Raw genomic sequence first — 15916 nt, forward strand, 5'->3', positions numbered from 1 at the left:
AAACGGGATTTCTGCACCTAATGCTAGACAGAAGAATTCTCAGTAACTTCTTTGGGCTGTGTGTGTTCAACTCACAGATTTGAACCTTCCTTTAGGCAGAGCAGATTTGAAACCCTCCTTTTGTGGAATTTGCAAGTGGAGATTTAAAGCGCTTTGGGGCCAACGGTAGAAAAGGAAATATCTTCGTATAAAAACTAGAGAGAATCATTCTCAGCAACCACTTTGGGATGTGTGCATTCCACTTACAGAGTTTAACCTTTCTTTTCATAGAGCACTTTGGAAACACTCTGTTTGTAAAGTCTGTAAGTGGATACTTGGACCTCTTTGAGGATTTCGTTGGAAACGGGATTTCTGCATCTAACGCTAGACAGAAGAATTCTCAGTAACTTCTTTGGGCTGCGTGTGTTCAACTCACAGAGTTGAACCTTCCTTTAGACAGAGCCGATTTGAAACCCTCTTTTTGTGGAATTTGCAAGTGGAGATTTCAAGCGCTTTGGGGCCAACGGTAGAAAAGGACATATCTTCGTATAAAAACTAGAGAGAATCATTCTCATCAACCACTATGGGATGTGTGCGTTCCACTCACAGAGTTTAACCTTTCTTTTCATAGAGCAGTTTGAAAACACTCTGTTTGTAAAGTCTGCAAGTGGATATTTGGACCTGTTTGAGGATTTCTTTTGAAACGGGATTTCGGCATCTAACGCTACACAGAAGAATTCTCAGTAACTTCTTTGGGCTGCGGGTGTTCAACTCACAGAGTTGAACCTGCCTTTAGACAGAGCAGATTTGAAACCCTCTTTTTGTGGAATTTGCAAGAGGAGATTTCAAGCGTTTGTGGCCAACGGTAGAAAAGGAAATTTATTCGTATAAAAACAAGAGAGAATCATTCTCGGCAACCACTTTGGGATGTGTGCGTTCCACTCACAGAGTTTAACCTTTCTTTTCATAGAGCGGTTTGGAAACACTCTGTTTGTAAAGTCTGCAAGTGGATATTTGGACCTCTTTGAGGATTTCGTTGTAAACGGGATTTCTGCACATAATGCTAGACAGAAGAATTCTCAGTAACTTCTTTGGGCTGCGTGTGTTCAACTCACAGAGTTGAACCTTCCTTTAGACAGAGCAGATTTGAGACCCTCCTTTTCTGGAATTTGCAAGTGGAGATTTCAAGCACTTTGGGGCCAACAGTAGAAAAGGAAATATCTTCATATAAAAACTAGAGAGAATCATTCTCATCAACCACTATGGGATGTGTGCGTTCCACACACAGAGTTTAACCTTTCTTTTCATAGAGCAGTTTGGAAACACTCTGTAAAGTCAGTAAGTGGATATTTGGACCTCTTTGAGGATTTCGTTGGAAACGGGATTTCAGCATCTAACGCTAGACAGAAGAATTCTCAGAAACTTCTTTGGGCTGCATGTGTTCAACTCACAGAGTTGAACCTTCCCTTAGACAGAGCAGATTTGAAGCCCTCTTTTTGTGGAATTTGCAGGTGGAGATTTCAAGCGCTTTGGCGACAATGGTACAAAGGGAAATATCTTCGTATAAAAACTAGAGAGAATCATTCTAAGCAACCACTTTGGGATGTGTGCGTTCTACTCACAGAGTTTAACCTTTCTTCTCATAGAGCAGTTTGGAAACACTCTGTTTGTAAAGTCTGCAAGTCGATATTTGGACCTCTTTGAGGATTTCGTTGGAAACGGGATTTCTGCACCTAACGCCAGACAAAAGAATTCTCAGTAACTTCTTTGAGCTGCGTGTGTTCAACTCACCGAGTGAACCTTCCTTTAGACAGAGCAGTTTTGAAACCCTCTTTTTGTGGAATTTGCAAGTGGAGATTTCAAGCGCTTTGAGGCCAACGGTAGAATAGGAAATATGTTCGTATAAAAACTGGGGAGAATCATTCTCAGCAACCACTTTGGGATGTGTGCGTTCCACTCACAGAGTTTAATCTTTCTTTTCATAGAGCAGTTTGGAAACACTCTGTAAAGTCTGTTAATGGATATTTGGACCTCTTTGAGGATTTCATTGGAAACGGGATTTCTGCATCTAACGCTAGACAGAAGAATTCTCAGTAAATTCTTTGGGCTGCGTGTGTTCAACTCACAGAGTTGAACCTTCCTTTAGACAGAGCAGATTTGAAGCTCTCTTTTTGTGGAATTTGCAAGTGGAGATTTCAAGGGCTTTGGCGACAATGGTAGAAAGGGAAATATCTTCGTATAAAAACTATAGAGAATCATTCTCAGCAACCACTTTGAGATGTGTGCGTTCCACTCACAGTGTTTAACCTTTCTTTTAATAGAGCAGTTTGGAAACACTCTGTTTGTAAAGTCTGCAAGTGGATATTTGGACCTCTTTGAGGATTTTGTTGGAACGGGATTTCTGCATCTAATGCTAGACAGAATAATTTTCAGTAACTTCTTTGGGCCACGTGTGTTCAACTCACGGAGTTGAACCTTCCTTTGGACAGAGCAGATTTGAAACCCTCTTTTTGTGGAATTTGCAAGTGGAGATTTCAAGCGCTTTGGCGACAATGGTAGAAAGGGAAATATCTTCGTATAAAAACTAGAGAGAATCATTCTAAGCAACAACTTTGGGATGTGTGCGTTCCACTCACAGAGCTTAACCTTTCTTCTCATAGAGCAGTTTGGAAACACTCTGTTTGTAAAGTCTGCAAGTGGATATTAGGACCTCTTTGAGGATGTCGTTGGAAACGGGATTTCTGCATCTAACGCTATTCAGAAGAATTCTCAGTAACTTGTTTGGGCTGCGTGTGTTCAACTCACAGAGTTGAACCTTCCTTTAGACAGAGCAGATTTGAAACCCTCTTTTTGTGGAATTTGCAAGTGGAGATTTCAAGCGTTTTAGGGCCAACGGTAGAAAAGGAAATATCTTCGTATAAAAACTAGAGAGAATCATTCTCAGCAACCACTTTGGGATGTGTGCGTTCCAATCACAGAGTTTAACATTTCTTTTCATAGAGCAGATTGGAAACACTCTGTTTGTAAAGTCTGCAAGTGGATATTTGGACCTCTTTGAGGATTTCATTGAAAACGGGAATTCTGCATCTAACGCTTTACAGAAGAATTCTCAGTAACTTCTTTTGGCTGCGTGTGTTCAACTCACAGAGTTGAATCTTCCTTTAGACAGAGCAGATTTGAAACCCTGTTTTTGTGGAATTCGCAAGTGGAGATTTCAAGCGCTTTGGCGCCAACGGTAGAAAAGGAAATATGTTCGTATAAAAACTGGGGAGAATCATTCTCAGCAACCACTTTGGGATGTGTGCGTTCCACTCACAGAGTTTAACCTTTCTTTTCATAGAGCTGTTTGGAAACACTCTGTAAAGTCAGTAAGTGGATATTTGGACCTCTTTGAGGATTTCGTTGGAAACGGGATTTCAGCATCTAACGCTAGACAGAAGAATTCTCAGTAACTTCTTTGGGCTGCATGTGTTCAACTCACAGAGTTGAACCTTCCCTTAGACAGAGCAGATTTGAAGCCCTCTTTTTGTGGAATTTGCAAGTGGAGATTTCAAGCGCTTTGGCGACAATGGTACTAAGGGAAATATCTTCGTATAAAAACTAGAGAGAATCATTCTAAGCAACCACTTTGGGATGTGTGCGTTCCACTCACAGAGTTTAACCTTTCTTCTCATAGAGCAGTTTGGAAACACTCTGTTTGTAAAGTCTGCAAGTGGATATTTGGACATCTTTGAGGATACCGTTGGAAACGGGATTTCTGCATCTAACGCTAGATGGAATAATTTTCAGTAACTTCTTTGGGCTGCGTGTGTTTAACTCACAGAGTTGAACTTTCCTTTGGACAGAGCAGATTTGAAACCCTCTTTTTGTGGAATTTGCAAGTGGAGATTTCAAGCGCTTTGGGGCCAACGGTAGAAAAGGAAATATGTTCGTATAAAAACTGAGGAGAATCATTCTCAGCAACCACTTTGGGATGTGTGCGTTCCACTCACAGAGTTTAACCTTTCTTTTCATAGAGCAGTTTGGAAACACTCTGTAAAGTCTGTTAATGGATATTTGGACCTCTTTGAGGATTTCATTGGAAACGGGATGTCTGCATCTAACGCTAGACAGAAGAATTCTCAGTAAATTCTTTGGGCTGCGTGTGTTCAACTCACAGAGTTGAACTTTCCTTTAGACAGAGCAGATTTGAAGCCCTCTTTTTGTGGAATTTGTAAGTGGAGATTTCAATGGCTTTGGCGACAATGGTAGTAAGGGAAATATATTCGTATAAAAACTATAGAGAATCATTCTCAGCAACCACTTTGGGATGTGTGCGTTCCACTCACAGAGTTTAACCTTTCTTTTCATAGAGCACTTTGGAAACACTCTGTTTGTAAAGTCTGCAAGTGGATAATTGGACCTCTTTGAGGATTTTGTTGGAAACGGTATTTCTGCATCTAACGCTAGACAGAATAATTTTCAGTAACTTCTTGGGGCCACGTGTGTTCAACTCACGGAGTTGCACCTTCCTTTGGACAGAGCAGATTTGAAACCCTCTTTTTGTGGAATTTGCAAGTGGAGATTTCAAGCGCTTTGGCGACAATGGTAGAAAAGGAAATATCTTCGTATAAAAACTAGAGAGAATCATTCTCAGCAACCACTTTGGGATGTGTGTGTTCCACTCACAGAGTTTAACCTTTTTTTTCATAGAGCAGATTGGAAACACTCTGTTTGTAAAGTCTGCAAGTGGATATTTGGACCTCTTTGAGGATTTCATTGAAAACGGGAATTCTGCATCTAACACTTGACAGAAGAATTCTCAGTAACTTCTTTTGGGTGCGTGTGTTCAACTCACAGAGTTGAACCTGACTTTAGACAGAGCAGATTTGAAACCCTCTTTTTCAGGAATATGCAAGAGGAGATTTCAAGCACTTTGGGGCCAACGATAGAAAAGGAAATATCTTCGTATAAAAAGTAGAGAGAATCATTCTCAGCAACCACTTTGGGATGTGTGCGTTCCACTCACAGAGTTTAACCTTTCTTTTCATAGAGCAGTTTGGAAACACTCTGTTTGTAAAGTCTGCAAGTGGATATTTGGACCTCTTTGAGGATTTCGTTGGAAACGGGATTTTTGCATCCAGCGCTAGACAGAAGAATTCTCAGTAGCTTTTTTGGGCTGTGTGTGTTCAACTCACAGAGTTGAACATTGCTTTAGACAGAGCAGATTTGATACCCTCTTTTTGTGGAATTTGGAAGTGGAGATTTCAAGCGCTTTGGGGTCAACAGTAGAAAAGGAAATATCTTCGTATAAAAACTAAGAATCATTCTCAGCAACCACTTTGGGATGTGTGCGTTCCACTCACAGATTTTAACCTTTCTTTTCATTGAGCAGTTTGGAAACACTCTGTTTGTAAAGTCTGCAAGTGGATACTTGGACCTCTTTGAGGATTTCGTTGGAAACGGGATTTCTGCATCTAACGCTAGACAGAAGAATTCTCAGTAACTTCTTTGGGCTGCGTGTGTTCAACTCACTGAGTTGAACCTTCCTTTAGACAGAGCCGATGTGAAACCCTCTTTTTGTGGAATTTTCAAGTGGAGATTTCAAGCGCTTTGGGGCCAACAGTAGAAAAGGATATATCTTCGTATAAAAACTAGAGAGAATCATTCTCAGCAACCCCTTTGGGATGTGTGCGTTCCACTCACAGAGTTTAACCTTTCTTTTCAAAGAGCAGTTTGAAAACACTCTGTTTGTAAAGTCTGCAATTGGACATTTGGACCTCTTTGAGGATTTCGTTTGAATCGGGATTTCGGCATCTAACGCTACACAGAAGAATTCTCAGTAACTTCTTTGGGCTGCGGGTGTTCAACTCACAGAGTTGAACATTCCTTTAGACAGAGCAGATTTGAAACCCTCTTTTTGTGGAATTTGCAAGTGGAGATTTCAAGCGCTTAGGCGACAATGGTAGAATAGGAAATATCTTCGTATAAAAACTAGAGAGAATCAATCTCAGCAGCCACTTTGGGATGTGTGCGTTCCACTCACAGAGTGTAACCTTTCTTCTCATAGAGCCGTTTGGAAACACTCTGTTTGTAAAGTCTGCAAGTCGAGATTTGGACCTCTTTGAGGATTTCGTTGGAAACGGGATTTCTGCACCTAACGCCAGACAAAAGAATTCTCAGTAACTTCTTTGAGCTGCATGTGTTCAACTCACCGAGTGAACCTTCCTTTAGACAGAGCAGTTTTGAAACCCTCTTTTTGTGGAATTTGCAAGTGGAGATTTCTAGCGCTTTGGGGCCAACGGTAGAAAAGGAAATATGTTCGTATAAAAACTGAGGAGAATCATTCTCAGCAACCACTTTGGGATGTGTGCGTTCCACTCACAGAGTTTAACCTTTCTTTTCATAGAGCAGTTTGGAAACACTCTGTAAAGTCTGTTAATGGATATTTGGACCTCTTTGAGGATTTCATTGGAAACGGGATTTCTGCATCTAACGCTAGACAGAAGAATTCTCAGTAAATTCTTTGGGCTGCGTGTGTTCAACTCACAGAGTTGAACTTTCCTTTAGACAGAGCAGATTTGAAGCCCTCTTTTTGTGGAATTTGCAAGTGGAGATTTCAAGGGCTTTGGCGACAATGGTAGTAAGGGAAATATCTTCGTGTGAAAACTATAGAGAATCATTCTCAGCAACCACTTTGGGAAGTGTGCGTTCCACTCACAGTGTTTAACCTTTCTTTTAATAGAGCAGTTTGGAAACACTCTGTTTGTAAAGTCTGCAAGTGGATAATTGGACCTCTTTGAGGATTTTGTTGGAACGGGATTTCTGCATCTAACGCTAGACAGAATAATTTTCAGTAACTTCTTGGGGCCACGTGTGTTCAACTCACGGAGTTGAACCTTCCTTTCGACAGAGCAGATTTGAAACCCTCTTTTTGTGGAATTTGCAAGTGGAGATTTCAAGCGCTTTGGCGACAATGGTAGAAAGGGTAATATCTTCGTATAAAAACTAGAGAGAATCATTCTAAGCAACAACTTTGGGATGTGGGCGTTCCACTCACAGAGTTTAACCTTTCTTCTCACAGAGCAGTTTGGAAACACTCTGTTTGTAAAGTCTGCAAGTGGATATTAGGACCACTTTGAGGATGTCGTTGCAAACGGGATTTATGCATCTAACGCTAGACAGAAGAATTCTCAGTAACTTCTTTGGGCTGCTTGTGTTCAACTCACAGAGTTGAACCTGACTTTAGACAGAGCAGATTTGAAACCCTCTTTTTTAGGAATTTGCAAGAGGAGATTTCAAGCACTTTGGGGCCAACGATAGAAAAGGAAATATCTTCGTATAGAAAGTAGAGAGAATCATTCTCAGCAACCACTTTGGGATGTGTGCGTTCCACTCACAGAGTTTAACCTTTCTTTTCATAGAGCGGTTTGGAAACACTCTGTTTGTAAAGTCTGCAAGTGGATATTTGGACCTCTTTGAGGATTTCATTGGAAACGGGATTTCTGCATCCAGCGCTAGACAGAAGAATTCTCAGTAACTTTTTTGGGCTGTGTGTGTTCAACTCACAGAGTTGAACATTGCCTTAGACAGAGCAGATTTGATACCCTCTTTTTGTGGAATTTGGAAGTGGAGATTTCAAGCGCTTTGGGGTCAACAGTAGAAAAGGAAATATCTTCGTATAAAAACTAAGAATCATTCTCAGCAACCACTTTGGGATGTGTGTGTTCCACTCACAGATTTTAACCTTTCTTTTCATAGAGCAGTTTGGAAACACTCTGTTTGTGAAGTCTGCAAGTGGATATTTGGACCTCTTTGAGGATTTCGATGGATACGGGATTTCTGCATCTATCGTTAGATAGAAGAATTCTCAGTAACTTCTTTGGGCTGTGTGTGTTCAACTCACAGAGATGAACCTTCCTTTAGACAGAGCAGATTTGAAACCCTCTTTTTGTGGAAGTTGCAAGCGGAGATTTCAAGCGCTTTGGGGCCAACAGTAGAAAAGGAAATATCTTCGCATAAAAACTAGAGAGAATCATTCTCAGCAACCACTTTGGGAAGAGTGCGCTCCACTCACAGAGTTGAAACTTTCTTTTCTTAGAGCAGTTTGGAAACACTCTGTTTGTAAAGTCTGCTAGTGGATATTTGAACTTCTTTGAGGATTTCTTTGGCAACGGGATTTCTGCATCTAACGATATTCAGAAGAATTCTCAGTAACTTCTTTTGGCTGCGTGTGTTCAACTCACAGAGTTGAACCTTCCTTTAGACAGAGCAGATTTGAAACCCTCTTTTTGTGGAATTTGCAAGTGGAGATTTCAAGCGCTTTGGCGCCAACGGTAGAAAAGGAAATATGTTCGTATAAAAACTGGGGAGAATCATTCTCAGCAACCACTTTGGGATGTGTGCGTTCCACTCACAGAGTTTAACCTTTATTTTCATAGAGCAGTTTGGAAACACTCTGTAAAGTCAGTAAGTGGATATTTGGACCTCTTTGAGGATTTCGTTGGAAACGGGATTTCTGCATCTAACGCTAGACAGAAGAATTCTCAGTAACTTCTTTGGGCTGCGTGTGTTCAACTCACAGAGTTGAACCTTCCTTTAGACAGAGCAGATTTGAAAACCTCCTTTTGTGGAATTTGCAAGTGGAGATTTCAAGCGCTTTGGGGCCAACGGTAGAAAAGGAAATATCTTCGTATAAAAACTAGAGAGAATCAATCTCAGCAGCCAATTTGGGATGTGTGCGTTCCACTCACAGATTGTAACCTTTCTTCTCATAGAGCAGTTTGGAAACACTCTGTTTCTAAAGTCTGCAAGTCGATATTTGGACCTCTTTGTGGATTTCGTTGGAAACGGGATTTCTGCACCTAACGCCAGTCAGAAGAATTCTCAGTAACTTCTTTGGGCTGCGTGTGTTCAACTCACAGAGTTGAACCTGCCTTTAGACAGAGCAGATTTGAAGCCCTCTTTTTGTGGAATTTTCAAGTGGAGATTTCAAGGGCTTTGGGGCCAATGGTAGAAAAGGAAATATCTTCGTATAAAAACTATAGAGAATCATTCTCAGCAACCACTTTGGGATGTATGCGTTCCACTCACAGTGTTTAACCTTTCTTTTAATAGAGCAGTTTGGAAACACTCTGTTTTTAAAGTCTGCAAGTGGATATTTGGACCTCTTTGAGGATTTTGTTGGAACGGGATTTCTGCATCTATCGCTAGACAGAATAATTTTCAGTAACTTCTTTGGGCCACGTGTGTTCAACTCACGGAGTTGAACCTTCCTTTGGACAGAGCAGATTTGAAACCCTCTTTTTGTGGAATTTGCAAGTGGAGATTTCAAGCGCTTTGGGGCCAACGGAAGAAAAGGAAATATCTTCGTATAAAAACAAGAGAGAATCATTCTCGGAAACCACTTTGGGATGTGTGCGTTCCACTCAAAGAGTTTAACATTTCTTTTCATAGTGCGGTTTGGAAACACTCTGTTTGTAAAGTCTGCAAGTGGATATTTGGACCTCTTTGAGGATTTCGTTGTAAACGGGATTTCTGCACCTAATGCTAGACAGAAGAATTCTCAGTAACTTCTTTGGGCTGCGTGTGTTCAACTCAGAGAGTTGAACCTTCCTTTAGGCAGAGCAGATTTGAAACCCTCCTTTTGTGGAATTTGCAAGTGGAGATTTCAAGCGCTTTGGGGCCAACGGTAGAAAAGGAAATATCTTCGTATAAAAACTAGAGAGAATCATTCTCAGCAACCACTTTGGGATGTGTGCGTTCCACTCACAGAGTTTAACCTTTCTTTTCATAGAGCACTTTGGAAACACTCTGTTTGTAAAGTCTGCAAGTGGATACTTGGACCTCTTTGAGGATTTCGTTGGAAACGGGATTTCTGCATCTAACGCTAGACAGAAGAATTCTCAGTAACTTCTTTGGGCTGCGTGTGTTCAACTCACAGAGTTGAACCTGCCTTTAGACAGAGCAGATTTGAAACCCTCTTTTTGTGGAATTTGCAAGTGGAGATTTCAAGCGCTTTGTGGCCAACGGTAGAAAAGGAAATTTATTCGTATAAAAACAAGAGAGAATCATTCTCGGCAACCACTTTGGGATGTGTGCGTTCCACTCACAGAGTTTAACCTTTCTTTTCATACATCGGTTTGGAAACACTCTGTTTGTAAAGTCTGCAAGTGGATATTTTGACCTCTTTGAGTATTTTGTTCTAAATGGGATTTCTGCACATAATGCTAGACAGAAGAATACTCAGTAACTTCTTTGGGCTGCGTGTGTTCAACTCACAGAGTTGAACCTTCCTTTAGACAGAGCAGATTTGAGACCCTCCTTTTCTGCAATTTGCAAGTGGAGATTTCAAGCACTTTGTGGCCAACGGTAGAAAAGGAAATATCTTCGTATAAAAACTAGAGAGAATCATTCTCAGCAACCACTATGGGATGTGTGCGTTCCACTCACAGAGTTTAACGTTTCTTTTCATAGAGCACTTTGGAAACAGTCTGTTTGTAATGTCTGCAAGTGGATACTTGGACCTCTTTGAGGATTTCGTTGGAAACGGGATTTCTGCATCTAACGCTAGACAGAAGAATTCTCAGTAACTTCTTTGGGCTGCGTGTGTTCAACTCACAGAGTTGAACCTTCCTTTAGACAGAGCCGATTTGAAACCCTCTTTTTGTGGAATTTGCAAGTGGAGATTTCAAGCGCTTTGGGGCCAACTGTTGAAAAGGAAATATCTTCATATAAAAACTAGAGAGAATCATTCTCAGCAACCACTTTGGGATGTGTGCGTTCCACTCACAGAGTTTAACCTTTCTTTTCATAGAGCACTTTGGAAAACACTCTGTTTGTAAAGTCTGCAAGTGGATACTTGGACCTCTTTGAGGATTTCGTTGGAAACGGGATTTCTGCATCTAACGCTAGACAGAAGAATTCTCAGTAACTTCTTTGGGCTGCGTGTGTTCAACTCACAGAGTTGAACCTTCCTTTAGACAGAGCAGATTTGAAACCCTCTTTTTGTGGAATTTGCAAGTGGAGATTTCAAGCGCTTTGGGGCCAACGGAAGAAAAGGAAATATCTTCGTATAAAAACAAGAGAGAATCATTCTCGGAAACCACTTTGGGATGTGTGCGTTCCACTCACAGAGTTTAACCTTCCTTTTCATAGAGCGGTTTGGAAACACTCTGTTTGTAGAGTCTGCAAGTGGATATTTGGACCTCTTTGAGGATTTCGTTGTAAACGGGCTTTCTGCACCTAATGCTAGACAGAAGAATTCTCAGTAACTTCTTTGGGCTGCGTGTGTTCAACTCACAGATTTGAACCTTCCTTTAGACAGAGCAGATTTCAGACCCTCCTTTTGTGGAATTTCCAAGTGGAGATTTCAAGCGCTTTGGGGCCAACGGTAGAAAAGGAAATATCTTCGTATAAAAACTAGAGAGAATCATTCTCAGCAACCACTTTGGGATGTGTGCGTTCCACTCACAGAGTTTAACCTTTCTTTTCATAGTGCACTTTGGAAACACTCTGTTTGTAAAGTCTACAAGTGGATACTTGGACCTCTTTGAGGATTTCGTTGGAAACGGGATTTCGGCATCTAACGCTAAACAGAAGAATTCTCAGTAACTTCTTTAGGCTGCGTGTGTTCAACTCACAGAGTTGAACCTTCCTTTAGACAGAGCCGATTTGAAACCCTCTTTTTGTGGAATTTGCAAGTGGAGATTTCAAGCGCTTTGGGGCCAACGGTAGAAAAGGAAATATCTTCATATAAAAACTAGAGAGAATCATTCTCAGCAACCACTTTGGGATGTGTACGTTCCACTCACAGAGTTTAACCTTTCTTTTCATAGAGCGGTTTGGAAATACTCTGTTTGGAAAGTCTGCAAGTGGATATGTGGACCTCTTTGTGGATTTTGTTGGAAAGGGGATTTCTGCATCTAACGCTAGACAGAAGAATTCTCAGTATCTTCTTTGGGCTGCTTGTGTTCAACTCACAGAGTTGAACCTTCCTTTAGACAGAGCAGATTTGAAACCCTCTTTTTGTGGAATTTGGAAGTGGAGATTTCAAGCGCTTTAGGGCCAACGGTAGAATAGGAAATATCTTCGTATAAAAACTAGAGAGAATCATTCTCAGCAACCACTTTGGGATGTGTGCGTTCCACTCACAGAGTTTAACATTTCTTTTCATAGAGCAGTTTGAAAACACTCTGTTTGTAAAGTCTGCAAGTGGATATTTGGACCTCTTTGAGGATTTCGTTGGAAACGGCATTTCGACATCTAACGCTAGACAGAAGAATTCTCAGTAACTTCTTTGGGCTGCGTGTGTTCAACTCACAGAGTTGAACCTTCCTTTAGACAGAGCAGATTTGAGACCCTCCTTTTCTGGAATTTGCAAGTGGAGATTTCAAGCGCTTTGGGGCCAACGGTAGAAAAGGAAATAGCTTCGTATAAAAACTAGAGAGAATCATTCTCAGCAACCACTTTGGGATGTGTGCGCTCCATTCACAGGGTTTAACCTTTCTTTCCATAGAGCGGATTGGAAACACTCTGTTTGTAAAGTCTGCAAGTGGATATTTGGACCTCTTTGAGGATTTCGTTGGAAACGGGAATTCTGCATCTAACGCTAGACAGAAGAATTCTCAGTAACTTCTTTGGGTTGCGTGTGTTCAACTCACAGAGTTGAACCTTCCTTTAGACAGAGAAGATTTGAAACCCTCATTTTCTGGAATTTGCAAGTGGAGATTTCAAGCGATTTAGGGCCAACGGTAGAAAAGGGAATATCTTCGTATAAAAACTAGAGAGAATCATTCTCAGCAACCACTTTGGGATGTGTGCGTTCCACTCAGAGAGTTTATCCTTTCTTTTCATAGAGCAGTTTGAAAACACTCTGTTTGTAAAGTCTGCAAATGGATATTTGGACCTCTTTGAGGATTTCGTTGGAAACGGGATTTCGACATCTAACGCTAAACAGAAGAATTCTCAGTAACTTCTTTTGGCTGCGTGTGTTCAACTCACAGAGTTGAACCTGCCTTTAGACAGAGCAGATTTGAGACCATCCTTTTGTGGAATTTGCAAGTGGAGATTTCAAGCGCTTTGGGGCCAACGGTAGAAAAGGAAATATCTTCGCATAAAAACTACAGAGAATCATTCTCAGCAACCACTTTGGGATGTGTGCGTTCCACTCGCAGAGTTTAACCTTTCTTTTCATAGAGCACTTTGGAAACACTCTGTTTGTAAAGTCTGCAAGTGGATAATTGGACCTCTTTGAGGATTTCGTTGGAAACGGGATTTCGGGATCTAACGCTAAACAGAAGAATTCTCAGTAACTTCTTTAGGCTGCGTGTGTTCAACTCACAGAGTTGAACCTTCCTTTAGACAGAGGAGATTTGAAACCCTCTTTTTGTGGAATTTGGAAGTGGAGATTTCATGCGCTTTGGCGCCAGCGGTAGAAAAGGAAATATCTTCGCGTAAAAACTAGAGAGAATCATTCTCAGCAACCACTTTGGGATGTGTGCGCTCCATTCACAGGGTTTAACCTTTCTTTCCATAGAGCGGTTTGGAAACAATCTGTTTGTAAAGTCTGCAAGTGGATATTTGGACCTCTTTGAGGATTTCGTTGGAAACGGGAATTCTGCATCTAACGCTAGACAGAAGAATTCTCAGTAACTTCTTTGGGCTGCGTGTGTTCAACTCACAGAGTTGAACCTGCCTTTAGACAGAGCAGATTTGAAACCCTCCTTTTCTGGAATTTGCAAGTGGAGATTTCAAGCGCTTTGGGGCCAACGGTTGAAAAGGAAATATCTTCGTATAAAAACTAGAGAGAATCATTCTCAGCAACCACTTTGGGATGTGTGCGTTCCACTCACAGAGTTTAACCTTTCTTTTCATAGAGCACTTTGGAAACACTCTGTTTGTAAAGTCTGCAAGTGGATACTTGGACCTCTTTGAGGATTTCGTTGGAAACGGGATTTCTGCATCTAACGCTACACAGAAGAATTCTCCTTAACTTCTTTGGGCTGCGTGTGTTCAACTCACAGAGTTGAACCTTCCTTTAGACAGAGCCAATTTGAAACACTCTTTTTGTGGAATTTGCAAGTGGAGATTTCAAGCGCTTTGGGGCCAACGGTAGAAAAGGACATATCTTCGTATAAAAACTAGAGAGAATCATTCTCAGCAACCACTTTGGGATGTGTGCGTTCCACTCACAGAGTTTAACCTTTCTTTTCATAGAGCAGTTTCAAAACACTCTGTTTGTAAAGTCTGCATGTGGATATTTGGACCTCTTTGAGGATTTCATTGGAAACGGGATTTCGGCATCTAACGCTAGACAGAAGAATTCTCAGGAACTTCTTTGGTCTGCGTGTGTTCAACTCACAGAGTTGAACCTGCCTATAGACAGAGCAGATTTGAAACCCTCTTTTTGTGGAATTTGCAAGTGGAGATTTCAAGCGCTTTGGGGCCAACGGAAGAAAAGGAAATATCTTCGTATAAAAACAACAGAGAATCATTCTCGGCAACCACTTTGGGATGTGTGCGTTCCACTCACAGAGTTTAACCTTTCTTTTCATAGAGCGGTTTGGAAACACTCTGTTTGTAAAGTCTGCAAGTGGATATTTGGACCTCTTTGAGGATTTCGTTGTAAACGGGATTTCTGCACCTAATGCTAGACAGAAGAATTCTCAGTAACTTCTTTGGGCTGCATGTGTTCAACTCACAGAGTTGAACCTTCCTTTAGGAAGAGCAGATTTGAGACCCTCCTTTTGTGGAATTTGCAGGTGGAGATTTCAAGCGCTTTGGGGCCAACGGTAGAAAAGGAAATATCTTCATATAAAAACTAGAGAGAATCATTCTCAGCAACCACTTTGGGATGTGTGCGTTCCACTCACAGAGTTTAACCTTTCTTTTCATAGAGCACTTTGGAAACACTCTGTTTGTAAAGTCTGCCAGTGGATACTTGGACCTCTTTGAGGATTTCGTTGGAAACGGGATTTCTGCATCTAACGCTAGACAGAAGAATTCTCAGTAACTTCTTTGGGCTACGTGTGTTCAACTCACAGAGTTGAACCTTCTTTTAGACAGAGCCGATTAGAAACCCTCTTTTTGTGGAATTTGCAAGTGGAGATTTCAAGCGCTTTGGGGCCAACGGTAGAAAAGGACATATCTTCGTATAAAAACTAGAGAGAATCATTCTCAGCAACCACTTTGGGATGTGTGCGTTCCACTCACAGAGTTTAACCTTTCTTTTCATAGAGCAGTTTGAAAACACTCTGTTTGTAAAGTCTGCAATTGGATATTTGGACCTCTTTGAGGATTTCGTTGGAAACGGGGTTTCGGCATCTAACGCTAGACAGAAGAATTCTCAGTAACTTCTTTGGGCTGCGTGTGTTCAACTCACAGAGTTGAACCTGCCTTTAGACAGAGCAGATTTGAAACCCTCTTTTTGTGGAATTTGCAAGTGGAGATTTCAAGCGCTTTGTGGCCAACGGTAGAAAAGGAAATATCTTCGTATAAAAACAAGAGAGAATCATTCTCGGCAACCACTTTGGGATGTGTGCGTTCCACTCACAGAGTTTAACCTTTCTTTTCATAGAGCGGTTTGGAAACACTCTGTTTGTAAAGTCTGCAAGTGGATATTTGGACCTCTTTGAGGATTTCGTTGTAAACGGGATTTCTGCACCTAATGCTAGACAGAAGAATTCTCAGGAACTTCTTTGGGCTGCATGTGTTCAACTCACAGAGTTGAACCTTCCTTTAGGAACAGCAGATTTGAGACCCTCCTTTTGTGGAATTTGCAAGTGGAGATTTCAAGCGCTTTGGGGCCAACGGTAGAAAAGGAAATATCTTCATATAAAAACTAGAGAGAATCATTCTCAGCAACCACTTTGGGATGTGTGCGTTCCACTCACAGAGTTTAACCTTTCTTTTCATAGAGCACTTTGGAAACACTCTGTTTGTAAAGTCTGCCAGTTCA

The sequence above is a fragment of the Gorilla gorilla genome, chromosome 21, assembly GCF_029281585.2.
Source record: "Gorilla gorilla gorilla isolate KB3781 chromosome 21, NHGRI_mGorGor1-v2.1_pri, whole genome shotgun sequence".
NCBI lineage: Eukaryota > Metazoa > Chordata > Mammalia > Primates > Hominidae > Gorilla > Gorilla gorilla.